Raw genomic sequence first — 16,568 nt, 5'->3', positions numbered from 1 at the left:
GGATTCTTGAGTACAAGGTGTCGGGGGCCACCCGCCCCCAGCAACCTTCCCACCTGCCAGTGAGGCAGCAGCTATGCGTCCTCTCTTCCAGTGTACACTCCTAACCTACCACCTGCCTGGCCTCAGCGCTTACGGCTCTGGGCCTCCTCTCCCTCCCAAAGTGAGAAGACTAATTTCCACCTTGCAGAGTTACAGTGAGGCTCAGGCAGACCCACACATGCCATGAAACATCCACAATGCCTGAACCATAGTCGGGTAAACCGTTGACAACATCCTCCTATGCTGGGGTCGAAACCCCAGCCTGCCGCAGAGCAACTGGCTGCCCCGCTGCCCACCCTAACTCTGCCCCAGCCCAGGCTCGCGACTGGGACCACAGCTTCATTCTGCCACAGAGAAAGCCGACGCGGTACGCAGCAGCCTCCTCTCCTCGCATCACCTCTTCGCACGAGGGCGAGAAGGAGGTATGCGAAGCAGATGATGCTGAAAAGGTCTGGGCCCTCTCCTCCCGTAAATCTGGGGCCCTCCCCCGCGTCAAGGGGTCCTAACCTGAGGGAAGTCTGTCTCCCATATTCCCTAGGCGCCAGGTCTGCCCGCCGCTCCCAGCCGGTTCCTCGGGTCAAAGTGCCAGACTTCGGAGCGAGCCCTAGGGGCCCAGCGGGCAGTCCCTGAGGTCCAGGGCCGGCCAGAGCACCCAAGGCGAAGACCGGCCATACCCGGGGGCGGCGTCAGGGACCGGGCCGCTGACTTGCCCCGGAGCAATTTGCCCCCGCTAGCCCCAGCCCCGAGCCGCGCGCCCTGTCCCGCCCGTCGAGCCCGCAGACGGGCGCTACTCACGGCGGGAGGCTGCGCGGCGCCGGGCGTGGAGGCGCGGTAGGCACGGGGAGCGCAGCCGGCCGCGCTGCTGTCTGCTCGGCTCGGCTCCCTGCGCGGTGGGCGCCCGCCTGCCCGCAGAGCCGCGGAGGAGCCGAGAGGGCGGGGCGGCCGGTCCCGTCCCAGGCGCCGGCTGGAGGCGCACCCGGAGGCCCGAGACGGCGCTCGGAGCGCCCCCTACCGGGAGTCCCCTCAGGACAGCCCCCGGGTGAGGGCCGAGACTGCCAGGTCGGAGCGGGCACCTCCTGGGCCCTGAGGTTCCCAGGAGAGGGGGCGAGAGCCAGTGGAAAGACCTGGCGTCTTCACGGGCTCTGCCGCTTACATGATGTGGGGCCTTGGACAAGTCTGCTAACCTCTCCAAGCCTAATCTGGAAACTGATTTAAACGAGCTGATACGCTTGATATAGCCTGGCATGATCACTCAGAAAGTGGTATCTCCTTGTCCCCCGCTTCCACTGTGAAAGAGGAAGTCCCACCAGGGAATATGCCCCTTCCTCCCTCCCAGAGTGCTCCGACAACGGACAGATTCTTCTGGAAACTTCACCATCCACGGTTCACAGTTTTGTTTTTCGGTTTTTGGTTTTTTTGGCAGCGCCACGCGGCATGTGGGATCTTAGTTCCCTGACCAGGGATTGAACCCGCACCCCCTGCAGTGGAAGTGCGGAGTCTTAACCACTGGACTTCCGGGGAAGTCCCCCAGGGAACCATCCTGATCTCTCTGTGCCTCATTATCCCCATGGATTGTTGTGAGGGGTAGGGACACTCCCCTCCTCACCACCCCACCCCATCCCCATATCCCCACCCGCACTTGGGAGCAGCCTGGCTTGCGTGCCCCCAGCCCTGCCTGGCACGTTGGTGAAGACTCACATCACCATCAAGGCTTCCCTAATGAAAGACTTAGGAGTGGAGCGCTCCTCTCTTCCTTCTGCCAAAAATCCCGGGAGGAAAAAGGAATGAGAGTGGAGGGGGTGGTGGAAGGACATGGAAACAGAATGTAAGTCAAGTTCAGTGGTCTTATTTCAAGACAAGAGGCTGTTTAGGGAGAATAAATGAAGGCCCCTTCCCAGAGCCTCCATCCCTAATTCATCCAGGGCACTCCTCAAGACAGTCCGAGAGGAAAGGGTGATAGGTTCAGAGTCCTACATTTGGTTCAAAGCTCTGCTCTGCCGTTCCCGGTGTGGGTATAGTCTTGAGCATGGCATCTGACCTTATTCTTCATCAGTAAAGTAGGTAAACACTCCTTACAACATCTAATGGAGCTATTGTGGGACTAAAATGAGACAGAATGTGTAAGATGCACCTGGAGGACCTCTACCTGTGTGAGCAACCCCCCGTCCCCTCTTTAGCCTTTCCCGACACTGGGGTACTGAAATGTACAGGTCAACCAGCCCTCTCCCACTCCCCAGCTGACTGGTGCTTCAGAGTCTGTGACAGCCTCTAGAAAGATCCCGGTGCTTCCTTGTTCATAAACTTGACAACATTCCAGGGCAGTGCAGGCTTTGAGCCACCTCTCCCAAGAGCACCAGGCTACCTTGAGTAGAGTAATATCCAAGACCAGAGGTGGCTCTCCAAGTCAGTGGCCACAGGAGGACAACCACTGGTGAGGTTTCACCAGCATAAGGAGGCCCTTCATCCTCAGACCATCCTCAAACCTCCTCCCCCATTTCTAGTTATCTATTGCTGTGTAACAAACCACCCCAGCCTTGTGGCATGAAACAATTTTGTTAGGCTCATGCCTTGAGGGTCAGAAACACAGAGAGTGCACGGCACGTATGGCTTATCTCTGCTCCACGATGTCTGGGGCTTCAAATGGGGAGACTTCAGTGGGTGGGAGTGACTTGAATGGCTGGGGGGCTGGAATCATCTGAAGCCTTCTTCCTTCACACGGCCGGTGCCTGTGCTATGATGAATCCAAGGCTGGGCTCAGGCGAGACTGCGGAGCACCTACATGTAGCCTCTCCATCCCTTCCCCCTCTGAGTCTCATGCTTAGTACCTAATTTGCCCAAGGCAAAAAGGACGTTCTTGAATTTGACACATGGCAAACTAGTCAGAGAATGTCTCAGCTGGAAGTTGTACTGTCAGTCATCCCATCCAGCCTGGTTATTTTTCAGATAAGGAAACTGAGGCTCAAAGAAGAGAAGTGACTTGCTCAAGGTCACACATCTGGTGAGGGGCAGAGCTAGGATTAGAGCCAGGCCCCCTCCCCATTTGCAGTTTGGTGCTCTTTCCACTCTACTTGCCAAATGCAATGCCTAGGGAGGTACCATCTGGAAATGCATTTTATGCTTGGGGTGGAGTGAGTTCATCAGAACCTCACCTGAGAGCAGTAACAGGCTACTGAGCACTGAACATGGGACCAAGGTGGCAGTGGGCAGGGAAGGGAAAACCCTGAGGGTGGTGGCAGCAAGGACACCTACTCCAGAATGAAGTCAGGAGGAGGTCCAGGTATTAAGAGCTAAGAATTATCTCAGCCTCAGTTCCTGCGTGGTTCCAAATGCCTCACCTGGCATTTAAGGCTCCGACCTGCATTTCCCCACTGTGTACGCACATCCTCTTCCCTCTTGTGTGTGCACATCCAGCTCTCTTGCCAGCTTGGATTATTGGCTGTTCCTGCCTCCATACTTTTGTTTAAGCCATTCCATCACCACCCCCTCATCCCATCCTACAAAATCCAAACCATCCCTCAAGGGCCCTCTCAGGTGACATATCTTCCATGGAAATTTCCCCGATCTGCCCTCTGGATGCCTTTCTCCCCTGAACCCTACCACTCTTGGTTTGTACCTAATTGGCATTCCCCTTCCTCTATTTTAGTTGTAATTAGTGTCCAGTTCTCTTTTCCTCAAGGGCAAGGACAACGCTTTGTTCATCTTTGTGCCCATACAATGCCTGACATCCCCAACCCAGTAAAGCCTGTTAAATTGAATTACTAGAATGTAAATGTCACAAGGTAAGGGACCATAACTGTCTTGTTTTCTATTGTCCCCCAAGGGCACCCAAGTCCCTGGCACTTAATCATATGTCGGATGGAGAGATGTATAATTAAAGTTAATAACTGCCACATATTACCTTCCAGGAGTTCTCAGCCCTGAATGCACATCAGAATCACACTGGGAGTGTTTTAAAATCCTAATGCTCAGACTGCACCCCACACCAATTACATCAGAGCCTCTGGGAGTGGGAGCTGGGCTTCAGCAGTGGTTAAAACTCCCCAGGTGGTTCCAATGTATAGGCTGAGAACCACTTTGTTCATGTCCCAGAGACCTGGGGAAACGAAAGCCTCCTCCATCAACCCACCAAACCACAGATACATCTGAGCACCTGCTTTGTGCAAGACACTCCCCCGGCCTGTGAGACTGGTGAGTCACAGGAGCCTGAAGCTTCCACAGGATGAGAAGACAAGCCCACGGGGAAGATGTAACCATGGGGGGCACTAAAGGGCAATGAAAGTGATGATATCCTAAGGCACACTTTGGTGCCTGGCAAGTTTACAGAGCCTACCAACCTGCTGATGAGGAGACAGAGCCAGGACTGAGATGCTGCCTGTGTGGGCTGGGGCAACCGCCACTGGGGTTGGCATAGCGGATGCACGGTGCGAGGACTAAATGCAGGGACTCCGATGCCGGATGCCTACGGTAGATCCCAACGAGCAACCTACTGTGTGATCCCGGGCAACCTTCTCGGGTTTTCGTTGTTTTGTTTTTCGGTTTTTGGGTTTTTTTGGCAGCGCCACGCGGCATGTGGGATCTTAGTTCCCTGACCAGGGATTGAACTGGCACCCCCTGCAGTGGAAGTGTGGAGTCTTAACCACTGGACTGCCGGGGAAGTCCCCCAGGGAACCATCTTGACCTCTCTGTGCCTCATTATCCCCATGGGTTGTTGTGACCATTCCATTAGTTACGGATATGTGTGCACTTGGATCAGTGTCTGGCCCATAAGTGCTCAATGAGTATTGCTATGTTTATTGTTCCTTAAATGTCTGGTGTGAGCTCCCCTAGAGAAGGAAATGGATCTTACTCATCTTTACACACCACCCATCCCCAGCCTGGCCCTGAGCAGGTCCAGAACAAGTCGAATGAAGACTGGACTGCCGGCTGCTTGACAGTGGGTCCAGTGCTGACAGCTTTCTTATGCTATCAGGACAGGCTAGGAGAGGACACAGCCGGTTCCTCCCCAGCTGGCTAGCCCCCTGGGTAGAAGGCAGGCAGAAAGCCTCCTCCTCCCAATGGTGGCCAGTGGCCTGGTTCCTCAGTCCTTCCCAGCCCTATGCACCCTGCCCTGTGCCCTCTGCTCTCCCACGCCGAGCCAGGCAGGGTCAGGGTGTGGGGCAGACTTGGCCGCCCTTCCTGCTTCCTCCCTCAGGAGGCCCGCTGGCTCTTGCAAACAGAGGTGGCTGCTTCCACCTCTAGCCTGGCTGGACTCAGCAAGGCCTTGACCCCACCATAAGGATAAGGCAGGGGAGGGGAGGAGAGATTGAAATGGGCTGCGGCATGGGAGGCCTTGCCTTTCCCTGGAAGCCCTGGACAATGGGGATTTCCTGGGCACAAGCGCGCACCCATTGATTCTGCAAACATTCAAGGGCACCCCCTGGGGCTAGGTGCTGGTAGAGGGAGAATAGGCTTAATGCCTGGTCAAGTGTCAGGTCTACTCCAGCAGGCATCATGAGGCGCCTAAGGGAAGGAGAGCCTTGACTCAAACGTGAAAGAAGAGGACCAGGAGAGTAGGAGGTGGGGCGAGGGAAGGACGGCACATTAGGTGGGAGCAGCTGTGTGTACAAAGGGCTTAAGGTATGAAACCACCTACCATTTACTGCCTCAACTCCCACCTGAGCCAGAGCAGGGGTCACGTGGTGGGATCATGATCCAGGCACATGCTGTCTCCTTCTGTTTAGGCAGAGGTTGGTGACACGGGCACTGGGTGCTTGGCCAGGGACCCCAAACAATGCCCACTTTTAGGGCTATGAATTCCACTATCTCCTTCTCTAAGCTCAGGAATGAGACAGGCCTATTTATATTCCTGTTCAGCCACTTTCTGGGCAAGTCACTTTTCCCTCTGAGCCTCAGTTACCTCATCTGTAAAATGGGAATAATTACACCTTTCTCTCAGGACCAGACAAAATACTTGAGAAAGCACTGGCACAAATGGCAGCTTCCCTCCCAAAACAGATGGTTGCCAGGACTTCCCTGGTGGTCCAGTGGTTAAGACTCCGCGCTTCCACTGCAGGGGGCGCAGGTTCTATCCCTGGTCAGGAAACTAAGATCCCACATGCTGCGCAGTGTGGCCAAAACAAAACAGATGGTTCCCTCTCTCAAGACAGTCTGTCACCTGTGTCCTATCTCTCCAGCCACGTTGTTCCTGCTTCTGTCTCTGAAATACTTTCTTCCTTTCCCCTCCATTTATCCAAGGCTCAGCTCAATTCCAGCCTCATTCATTTTTCAAACATTTCCTGGTGCACATCCTGGGCCAGGCCCTGAGAGAAATGAGGCACAGGCCCTGCCCTCCAGGGGCCTCAAAGCCAAGTAGAGGAGATATCCTGGGAATAAATGCCAGAATCCCATGTTCTGGGGCAAGCCAGACAGAGCCCCAAGGGTGCCCAGAGGTGCCTGAATGCCTGGGGGGCAGGGTAGAGAGGCCTCTCTAAGGAGAGAACTCTTCCTAGACGGCACAGTCACATCTGCTGAGCTGAAGCTAGGATTTCACTTCCCTGTGTTTGTTAACAAGCCCTGCCCTCCTTCTCCACATCCTTCTCCTGTCATCCTTCTCTTTGCTGGTAATGTGGTCGGACCCATCAGAGGCCTGTGGTAGATCCATGAGTGACGAATGGGAGGAAAGCATTTCTTCCCCACCTTCCTCTGAAGAGGAACTTCAGGGCCAGACCTGGTCAGTCCGCCGGTGTCTCCTTCCACACATCTGGCGGATCCCTGACCTCCGTGTAGCTGGCCTTCCTACCCCGCGGCACGTCATTGGATATTAAAACCATTGAGTGGGACTTCCCTGGTGGCCTGGTGGTTAAGACTCTGTGCTTCCACTGCAGGGGGCACAGGTTTTACCCCTGGTCAGGGAACTAAAATCCCAAAAGCCACATGGCATGGCCAAAAAAAAAAAAAAACCAAACAAACAAAACCCTCCCAAAAAACAAAAAGGAAAACAAAAGCACTGATTGAAACATTGTTGGAGAACAGGATGCTCACAGGGTCTCTAAGTATCTCCTCACAGACTTACTCATTAATGACAAAGAGGAAAGGGTACTTTCACAACAGAGGAATCTGGCAGATAGCACCTTAATAAAAAGTCCACATTTAACATCAGTAAAAATGGAACAAGAAAGATATAACATCATCTATGTGGTACTCCTGCCAAAAATGTAGAGGCTGAAACTAATCATGAGGAAACAATCAGACAAATCCAGACTGAGAGACATTCTGCAAAACAACTCACCTGGACTCTTTAAAAATATCAGCGCCATGAAAAAAAAACAGGACTGTTCTACATTAAAGGGGGCTGAAGAGACATAGCAACTCAGGGCAATGTGTGATGAGTGATTGGATCCTGGATTTTAAAAACGTTAAAAGGGACATGATTGGACAATTGTGGAAATCTGAATATGTTTGTTTTATTACATAATCATATCAGCGCTACGTTTTCTGAGTGGGAGGATTATATTGTGGTTATGCAGGAGAATGTCCTTCCTCTTGGGTCATGCATGTTGAGGTGTTTTGGGGAGAAATAGCATTATGTTTGTAACTGTTCTTCAAATGGTTCAGCAAAAAGAGTACGTATATGTGTAGAGTGGGGGAAAGCTGAACAGTTGATAAATCTAGGTGAATTCTTCTTGCAACTTCTCTGTAAGTTTGAAATTTTTCAAAATCAAAAGTTGGGGAAAGTAAAACATAATATTTATTATGGTAATTAGCAGAAAAACTAAAACTAAAAATTGTTCAGAGTAGTTGTCATTGGGGAGTAACTCTGGAGTGGGTGGAAAGGGAGACTTCTAGTTTTCATTTTATATTTTTTGAACTTTTTTTTGGTTTTGCTGTTTCTATATTGCTTCTATGATCAAAGAAAACTAGGTTAATCGACAAAATATGTACAACAGAGGCTGCTCTGAGAATAGCATGCTTGTATCCGTGGAGGTCTCTTCATTCCAGAGAAGAATTAATAAATATTGTGTTTAGTACCCATTAATGTTCATTAAGCCTTTAGACCTACTAATGAGTGCTGAGGTTCTTAGAACTCAGTCAGTCTTCCTCAGCCTCATTTCTACTCAGCAATAGCACTTATTAAAGGGCATTGTATTCTTTTCTTAAATCTTGCTAAAAGAAAAAAATATTGAAAGACAACCCACAGAATGGGAGAAAATATTTGCAAATGAAGTGACCAACAAGAGATTAATCTCCAAAATGTACAAACAACTCATCCAGCTGTATATCAAAAAAACAAACAACCCAATCAAAAAATGGGCAGGGAACTTCCCTGGTGGTCCAGTGGGTAAGACTCCACGCTTCCAATGCAGGGGGCCTGGGTTCGACCCCTGGTCAGGGAACTAGATCCCAAATGCATGCCGTAACTAAGACCTGGTGCAACCTAAATAAATAAATAATAAATAAATAAGTAAATAAGTAAATAAATAAATAAATAAATTTTTTTTTAAAAAGGGGCAGAAGATCTAAATAGACATTTCTCCAAAGACATACAGATGGCTAAAAAGCACATGACAAGATGCTCAACATCGCTAATTATTAGGAAAATGCAAATCAAAACTACAATGAGGTACCAACCTCACACCGGTCAGAATGGCCATTGTTAAAAAGTCTACAAATAACAAATGCTGGAGAGGGTGTGGAGAAAAGGGAACCCTCTTACACTGTTGGTGGGAAAGTAAGTTGGTGCAGCCACTATGGAAAACCAAATGGAATAGCCTCAGAAAACTAAAATAGAACTACCGTATGATCCAGCAATCCCACTCCTGGGCATATACCCAGAGAAAACCATAATTCGAAAAGTTGCATGCACCCCAATGTTCATTGCAGCACTATTTACAATAGCCAAGACATGGAAGCAACCTAAATGTCCATCGACAGAGGAATGGATAAAGAAGATGTGGTACAGGGGGCTTCCCTGGTGGCACAGTGGTTGAGAATCTGCCTGCTAATGCAGGGGATGCGGGTTCGAGCCCTGGTCTGGGAAGATCCCACATGCCGCAGAGCAACTAGACCCGTGAGCCACAACTACTGAGCCTGTGCGTCTGGAGCTTGTGCTCCGCAACAAGAGAGGCCACGATAGTGAGAGGCCCGTGCACCGCGATGAAGAATGGCCCCCGCTTGCCACAACTAGAGAAAGCCCTCGCACAGAAACGAAGACCTGACACAGCCAAAAATAAATAAATTAATTAATTTTTAAAATAAATAAATAAATAAATAAATAAAAAAGAAGATGTGCTATATATATACAATGGAATATTACTCAGCAATAAAAGAGAATGAAATAATACCATTTGCAGCAACATTGATGGACTTAGAGATTATCATACTAAGTGAAGTAAGTCAGACAGAGAAAGACAAATATTACATGATATCACTTATATGTGGACTCTTAAAAAAAAGATACAAATGAACTTATTTACAAAACAGAAACAGACTTCGAAAACAAACTTATGGTTACCAAAGGGGAAATGTTAGGGGGAGGGATAAATTAGGAGTTTAGGATTAACATATACACACTACTATGTATAAAATATGTAATCAACAAGGACCAACTGTATAGTACAGGGAACTCCACTCAATATTCTGCAATAACCTATATGGGAAAAGAATCTGAAAAAGAATGGATATATGTGTATGTATAACTGAACCACTTTGCCGTACACCTGAAACTAACACAACATTGTAAATCAACTATACTCCAATATAAAATAAAATAATTACATTTTACAAAAGAAAAAATTTTGCTGAGAGTAAACATCACTAATGTGGAGACATATGAAGATGTAAATATCCTTCAGAAAAGGATGAAAATGACAAAATGAATAGAATCATACCTTGATTTTTATGTCCTATTTTTTTTTTTTTACCAGTTCTTTGTCAATCTACCCAGCCCCTATTTTAGTCTACAAAATATTTAAGGAACCTAGGAAGTTTCACATTCTATTCTATCTTTCAATTCATTTAAATCAGTGCAGAGAAATGACTTGGCTGAATCAAACGCTGACTATCGGTCAACCTTAATTGGAAACCAGGCCACTTTTCATATATCCTAACCACATAGTCTTGATTCTGATTCTCCCATGCTATGTGAGTGTGGACAGGTCACTCAACATCTCCTGGCCTCCATTTTCTTACCTATAAAATCGGATAGTAGGATTAGATTAACACGGAATTGGCCCCCATGATCCCTGATAGTAGCCATGTATTCCACTTGGAGAAATGAAGGTCCAGCAAAGCTCTGCAACTTGGTAAGATTCACCCTTTGAGGCAACCTTGAGCTTGGCACACGTATTCATTTTATATTCTGACTCATCTGAACAGACCTCACCTTAATGTAGCCAAGGAACACAATGTGACAGCTTCAGGAATCCAGCAACAAGGAAACTCAGCTGATGTGACGCAGTTTAGTTCAATTAGCTTAATCAGAACAACAATGACAAAGACCTAAGAACCATAACATTCCTTTAAAAAAAGAGAACAACTAATAAGCTTTCCTAAAGGGTCATAATCATTTTTAATTCTGCATGAATCAACGGATTAGCGACTGTGGACCAAGCTCAATATTAATCACTCCTGTGGTCGTTAATGATGTAAATGAATCCTTGGAAGCTCCAGAAAGCCAGCATCCACTGTGGTGGGTGGAAATTTAAAACCAGAAGGTACCTTAGAGATTATCTAACACCTCATTTAATAGAAGGAAGAAGGAGGCCAAAAGAGGGGAAGTGACTTTTACCCAAGTTTACACTTGTTCGGGGCGGGGCCAGGATTAAAGTTCAGGCCTCCTGACCCCTAGGCCGGTGGGCATTCCTCATAGGAAATGCCAAAGACCGAGGCCCTTGGTAAAGCTGAATCCCCTCATTATGACCAAGGTGAGCCTGAAATAATTCAACAAGAAAACACTGTGGGAGATAAAGGGAGCATCTAAAGAAGATACAAAATATTAGAAAACACATTCATGACAACCAAGAATATGAACAGTGTGCTACAGAACTAGCCCCCAGGAGTTTGGATAAAATCAAAGGAAACTTCCCCAAAGGGGAAAATACATTTTTATTTTATTTATCTCCCACCTTAATATATATATATATTTTTTCAGACTTCCCTGGTGTGCAGTGGTTAAGAATCCACCTGCCAATGCAGGAGACATGGGTTCGAGCCCTGGTCCGGGAAGATCCCACATGCTGCGGAGCAACTAGGCAGAAATTGAGACACAGATGTAGAGAACAAACGTATGGACACCAAGGGGGGAAAGTGGCGGGGGGGTGGGGATGGTGGTGTGATGAATTGGGAGATTGGGATTGACATGTATTCACTGATGTGTATAAAATGGATGACTAATGAAAAAAAACCGCAAACCATATATGGTTTTTATACAATTTAATAAATAAAAACTCTGATTTGTAAAGGAAGATTATACAGCTTTTGAGGACATGGGTTGGAATACTTTTTAAATGTAATTAATCTAAAATAAGCCAGGCAGAAGAAGACAAATACTGCATAGAATCACTTATACGTGAAATCTGGAAAAAAAAAAAAGTCGAAGGCTAGAAACAGAGCAGAAAAGTGGTTGCCAGGGCAGGGGGTGGGGGAAATAAGGAGAGGTTGGTAACAGGGTACAAAGTTTCAGTTATAAGATGAATAAGGTCTGAGGATCTAACGAAAAACATGGTGACTGTAGTGATAACACTGTATTGTATAATTGAAATTTGCTGAAAGAGTAGAACTTAAACGTTCTTACCTCCCCCCAAAAAGGATAAATACGTGAGGTGATGGATGTGTTAATTAACGAGATGGGTGGGATCCTTTCACAATGTACACATACATCAAATCACCACGATGTACGTTTTAAACGTCTTGTAATTTTATGTCAATTATACCTCAATAAAGCTGAAATAATAGGTCAAAAAATAATAATAATACCCAATATTAATTAGTGCAGGACAGGGACACAAACCCCCGTTCTTGGTGAGATATTAATTGGTACAATTTCTTCAGAAGGCAATTCAGCAACCAATATGTGTCAAAAGTGTCAAAATTACCATAACCTTTGGCATAGTAATTCCACATCCGAGAAAGGCTTCTGTGATCATCACCCGTCAGAACAAAGGCGCAGACTGCAATGCCCCCAGTGTGATGCAGCTCAGTCAGAGTGGTGGTGAGTGTGCCCTGAGGGCGCCCCTAGGCAGATCCCTGGCGGGGGCAGAGAACACCCAGGACAGCTGACATCAGGGCTCTTCAAGAATTCTCGCTCTTCAACGACCAACCGGAAACCTGGAAGCCCATGCTTTGCTGCCATCTAGTGCTTCCCAAGTAACTGTACCCAGCCAGGGAGGAAAATTGTCGCCTCCATCAAGTAACTTAGCACCAAGGGGCTTTCTCTTCTTTTTTTGTGGCCTGCGGGATCTTAGCTCCCCAACCAGGAATTGAACCCGGGCCACGGTAGTGAAAGTGTCGAGTCCTAACCACTGGACCACCAGGGAATTCTCTCTCTCCTCTATTTTTATTTAACAAACACTAATAAAGCATTTACTGTGTTCCAGGCATTGTGCTCAGAACTTACAAGCATTCCCTCTTAATCCTCACACCAGTCCTATGAAATATCATCCTCATTTTACAGATGAGGTAACTAAGGTACAGAGAGGTTAGGTAACTGGGCCAAGGTCACACAGTGGCTAAGTTCACGATTAGAACAAGGTGGCATGTTGGCAGCAGGGCCTGTGCTCTGAACCACCTCCATTGTGAGGGTCAAAGCTCTGTGTGATACTAATAGCCCTTAGAGAGAACTTTATAGCCCACACAGCAACTGCTATCCTCCCCCTTCCCCTAGCTCATCTCTCCCAAACAAGTTCACACAGGGACTGAGTTCACCTCTGCCCTATAGGCAGCCTAACCTGAGTCAAAGACAACCACTGGCCCAGGCGAGATCCAGTGGGTTTTTTAACATTTTAATTATAAAATATTTTATATATTAAAAAAGATGTAAAAAATAACAGATATTCAGCACCCACCTGCAGCTTAAAAAATAGTGTTTCTAGTAGTGCTGTGTCAGTGATGAGGTTCATCCCTCACGGTTCACTGGCTTGTTTTCTGTCGTTGTATCAACACATGAGAGACACCAACTGGGCTATGAATGCAAGGCCACTATTACAGCAATCCTTCCCCTTCCTAATAGATAGTCCTCCCCTAATTACAGTTAACTGTATCCTGCTGGAGACATCTGCGGTTTGTGTCACACAGCAGTTGCTCCACAGTGGAGCTGAGAAAGCTTCTGATTGCTTAAGTACATAGTGACTCCCAACCAAGGCTGTGAACCCCTGGGCTCTGAGGAGTTCTTAAAGGAATGGGAGCCCAAGGGTTCAGCTAGCATGATTTAGAGACCAGGATTACTTACTCCTTAGCAAATCCATGAAAGTGCTGGAATCACTTGCAAAGTTTCATGTGAGTGCCTTTTTCCTCTAGCAAAAGGGTCCATTCCATGTCTTTTATAAAATTTTTAAAGAGGTCTGAGACCTTCCAAAAAGGTTAAGAATCATTCCTACAGATCAGGAGCTGGCAAATGACCCACAGGCCAAATTCAGCCCAATGCTTGCTTTTGTACAACCCACAAGCTAAGGATGGTTTTTATATTTTTAAGTGATTGAAAAAAATCAAAAGAAGAATATTTCACGACGTAAAAATTATAAGAAATTCAACTCTGTGTCCATAAATAAAGTTTTATTGGAACACAGCTATACTCATTTACATATTGTCATGGCTGCTTTTTGTGCTACAAAAGCAGGGTTGAATAGTTGCAACAGAGATGCAACGCTTGAAATTTTACTATCTGGCCCTTCTCTGAAAAAATTTGCTGACCCTGCCAGCAAACACATTTTGTGAATTTATGGATCTCTAGTTTTCACTTGTATGTAGATGCTGTTGTGTACAAATTTGTACAAAGTACAAATTCATTTAAATATAATATTAATGTAGTGGACATTAGTCATCAGACTACATTAACCCTCTTGATGTATTTGAGCAATTCCTACCATGTAAGTCTTGCTGGGAGATAGACGGACTCCTCATACAGGCCAGATACTCCTTTCTCCTGCCTCCCTGGCAGCCAGGACATGGACATGGGACTTGGGATCAGTCCATTAGAGACCCCATCTAGGACTTTGCAGCTGGAGTGAGTCACACAAAATAGCAGGGATAGAAGAGATATCATTCTGACAGTAGCAGAGAGTACAGTAGTTACAGCTAACTTCGAAGAGCAGCAGGGCCAGCAGGATGGGGGTGCCTGCAGCAGTGACCCATTTCTGGTTGTACCATCACTGCTTTCCTCACCAGACAGTCCCTTAAGGGACGATTTTGTCTTTGGTTCTGGTTGACCAGCCTCCACGTCTGCCTGGCTAGGACAAACTCAGACACTAGATGGGACAGCCTGCATCACTCACTGCCTGCAGGGACGAGGGGGCTGAAGGCAGAGGTTCGTAAGCGTGAACTGAAGGAGGACAGACAGTGGCTGATCCATCTTTGTATCCTTAGCACCTAAGTGCCTGATATTTAAAAAGTGCTCACTAGGACTTCCCTGGTGCAGTGGTTAAGAATCCGCCTGCCAATGCAGGGGACACGGGTTCAATCCCTGGTCTGGGAAGATCCCACATGCCACGGAGCAACTAAGCCCATGCGCTTCAACTCCTGAGCCTGCTCTCTAGAGCCCACGAGCCACAACTATTGAGCCCATGTGCCGCAACTACTGAAGCCCGTGTGCTTAGAGCCCGTGCCCTGCAACAAGAGAAGCCACCACAATGAGAAGCCCGTGCACCACAATGAAGAATAGCCCCTGCTCGCCGCAACTAGAGGAAGCCCGTGTGCAGCAACAAAGACCCAACGCAGCCATAAATAAATAAATAAACAAAAAAAAACAAACAAAAAAGTGCTCACTAAATATCTGTTGGTGAGAGCGCCAGTGAGTAAGTGCTTGAGTTGGTAAGAGCATACACTAGGGACCTCTGACTTCAGTCAACTCCAGCCACCTGAAACTGGCAATGAGAGTTTCATGTATCAGGGTCTCATTAGAAGATATAAAGACAGCCCTACTCTTTAAGCCCTAGATAAGGCTCCAGGGATGAGAAACGGTCAGTACTTGGGGATCAATGTGTATTTGACCCTGGTTTGTGAGCCTCAGAGCCCACTCAGATGATGCTTGTCATATCTTTTAGAGGCAGACAGCTGGTCAAAAAGCATTTGCGTGTGCGCGTGTGCACGTGTGCACTGGGTGGGAGAATATGGGACAGAGTGTTCACCAGGTACTATTAGCTCTTGCCCTGGATGGCAGACTTCCATGAAGCAGGAAACTTAGGGCTGGTCCTAAGGACCTTTCCAGTGGATTTGTAATTTAGAAAGAAGTGATTACAATGATGACTAAAAATCGGCAATATTTTATTACTTCTGGATCTATTTATGTACGCTAGATAACCAATTTTTAAAGATCTGGGAAGAAAGAGAGGAGCCATTGAGAACTTTCACAGCAAAAGATTGAGAATCGACAGTGACACTGCCACAAAGCTGATGCTCCGATGCCACAATGTTAGTGGTTTTTCTCAAGAGAGGAAGATCACGGGGATGAAGCTCTGCTGGGATATTCCCACAGTGCAGAGCCTCAGCAGAAGCCAAGATGGTTTTGGGTTTTTTAAAATTTATTTATTTTTGGCTGTGTTGGGTCTTCGTTGCTGCGCGTGGGCTTTCTCTAGTTGCGGCAAGCGGGGGCTTCTCTTCGTTGTGGTGCGCAGGCTTCTCATTGTGGTGGCTTCTCTTGTTGTGGAGCACGGGCTCTGGGTGCGTGGGCTTCAGTAGTTGTGGCACGTCGGCTTAGTAGTTGTGGTACGCGGGCTCTAGAGGGCAGGCTCAGTAGTTGTGGCACCCGGGCTCAGCTGCTCCGCGGCATGTGGGATCTTCCTGGACCAGGGCTTGAACCCATGTTCCCTGCATTGGCAGGAGGATTCTTAACCACTGCGCCACCAGGGAAGCCCCCAAGATGGTTTTAATAGGACTTCTATAACCAGTATGTTGTGTAAGAATTGATTTTATTTTTGTCCCCCACTAATCCTTCGAAACTTTGTTGAGAAGGCATGATCTTCCTCTGCCCATGGGTGAAGACTTGGGCAGACACATGATTTCTGTCAGATTAAGTCATCTTGTCACTTTTAACCATACAATCTCATTGCACTGAATTATCTAGTCACATCTAATAGTTAGAACTACAAACTTGGCATCAACTCTTTCCTAACTTGAGCTTGCTTCAGGCTTGAAACCTCCAGCGGAGCCATGGGATGGGGTCCTCTGCTCTCTCTTCTTTCCCCCTCTTCAACTTCGCCACTGTGGGAGCTGAGGGAGGGAGGAGCACCAGAGATGGGACAGTTCTTACTTAGCTGCTTGGCTTTGTGCTCTCTCTGCCTGACGATTAGAGCTGTCTCTTTCTCTTAGGTTGGCACTTTCGTACGCTTACCAGGCGTTCC

At 47.5% G+C, this 16,568-nt stretch overlaps 1 protein-coding gene across 5 annotated transcripts in view; it reads right to left on the bottom strand.

Annotated features, from left to right (window-relative positions):
* Positions 1-809, bottom strand: part of DAPK2 (death associated protein kinase 2) — a 125,047-nt gene extending 124,238 nt beyond the window's left edge. Inside the window, exon 1 of one of the 5 annotated variants that reach the window (XR_009500811.1) lies at positions 547-808. The gene's annotated coding sequence lies outside the window, so the exon portion shown is untranslated. Of the gene's footprint in view, positions 1-546 lie in introns of all 5 variants that reach the window. The other 4 variants (XM_059913059.1, XM_059913058.1, XM_059913061.1 and 1 more) reach the window with 4 other exon arrangements.
* Positions 810-16,568: the final 15,759 nt, after the last annotated feature.

The sequence above is a fragment of the Balaenoptera ricei genome, chromosome 2, assembly GCF_028023285.1.
Source record: "Balaenoptera ricei isolate mBalRic1 chromosome 2, mBalRic1.hap2, whole genome shotgun sequence".
In the NCBI taxonomy this organism is placed as follows: domain Eukaryota; kingdom Metazoa; phylum Chordata; class Mammalia; order Artiodactyla; family Balaenopteridae; genus Balaenoptera; species Balaenoptera ricei.
This window is presented reverse-complemented; position numbering and strand designations above follow the sequence as displayed.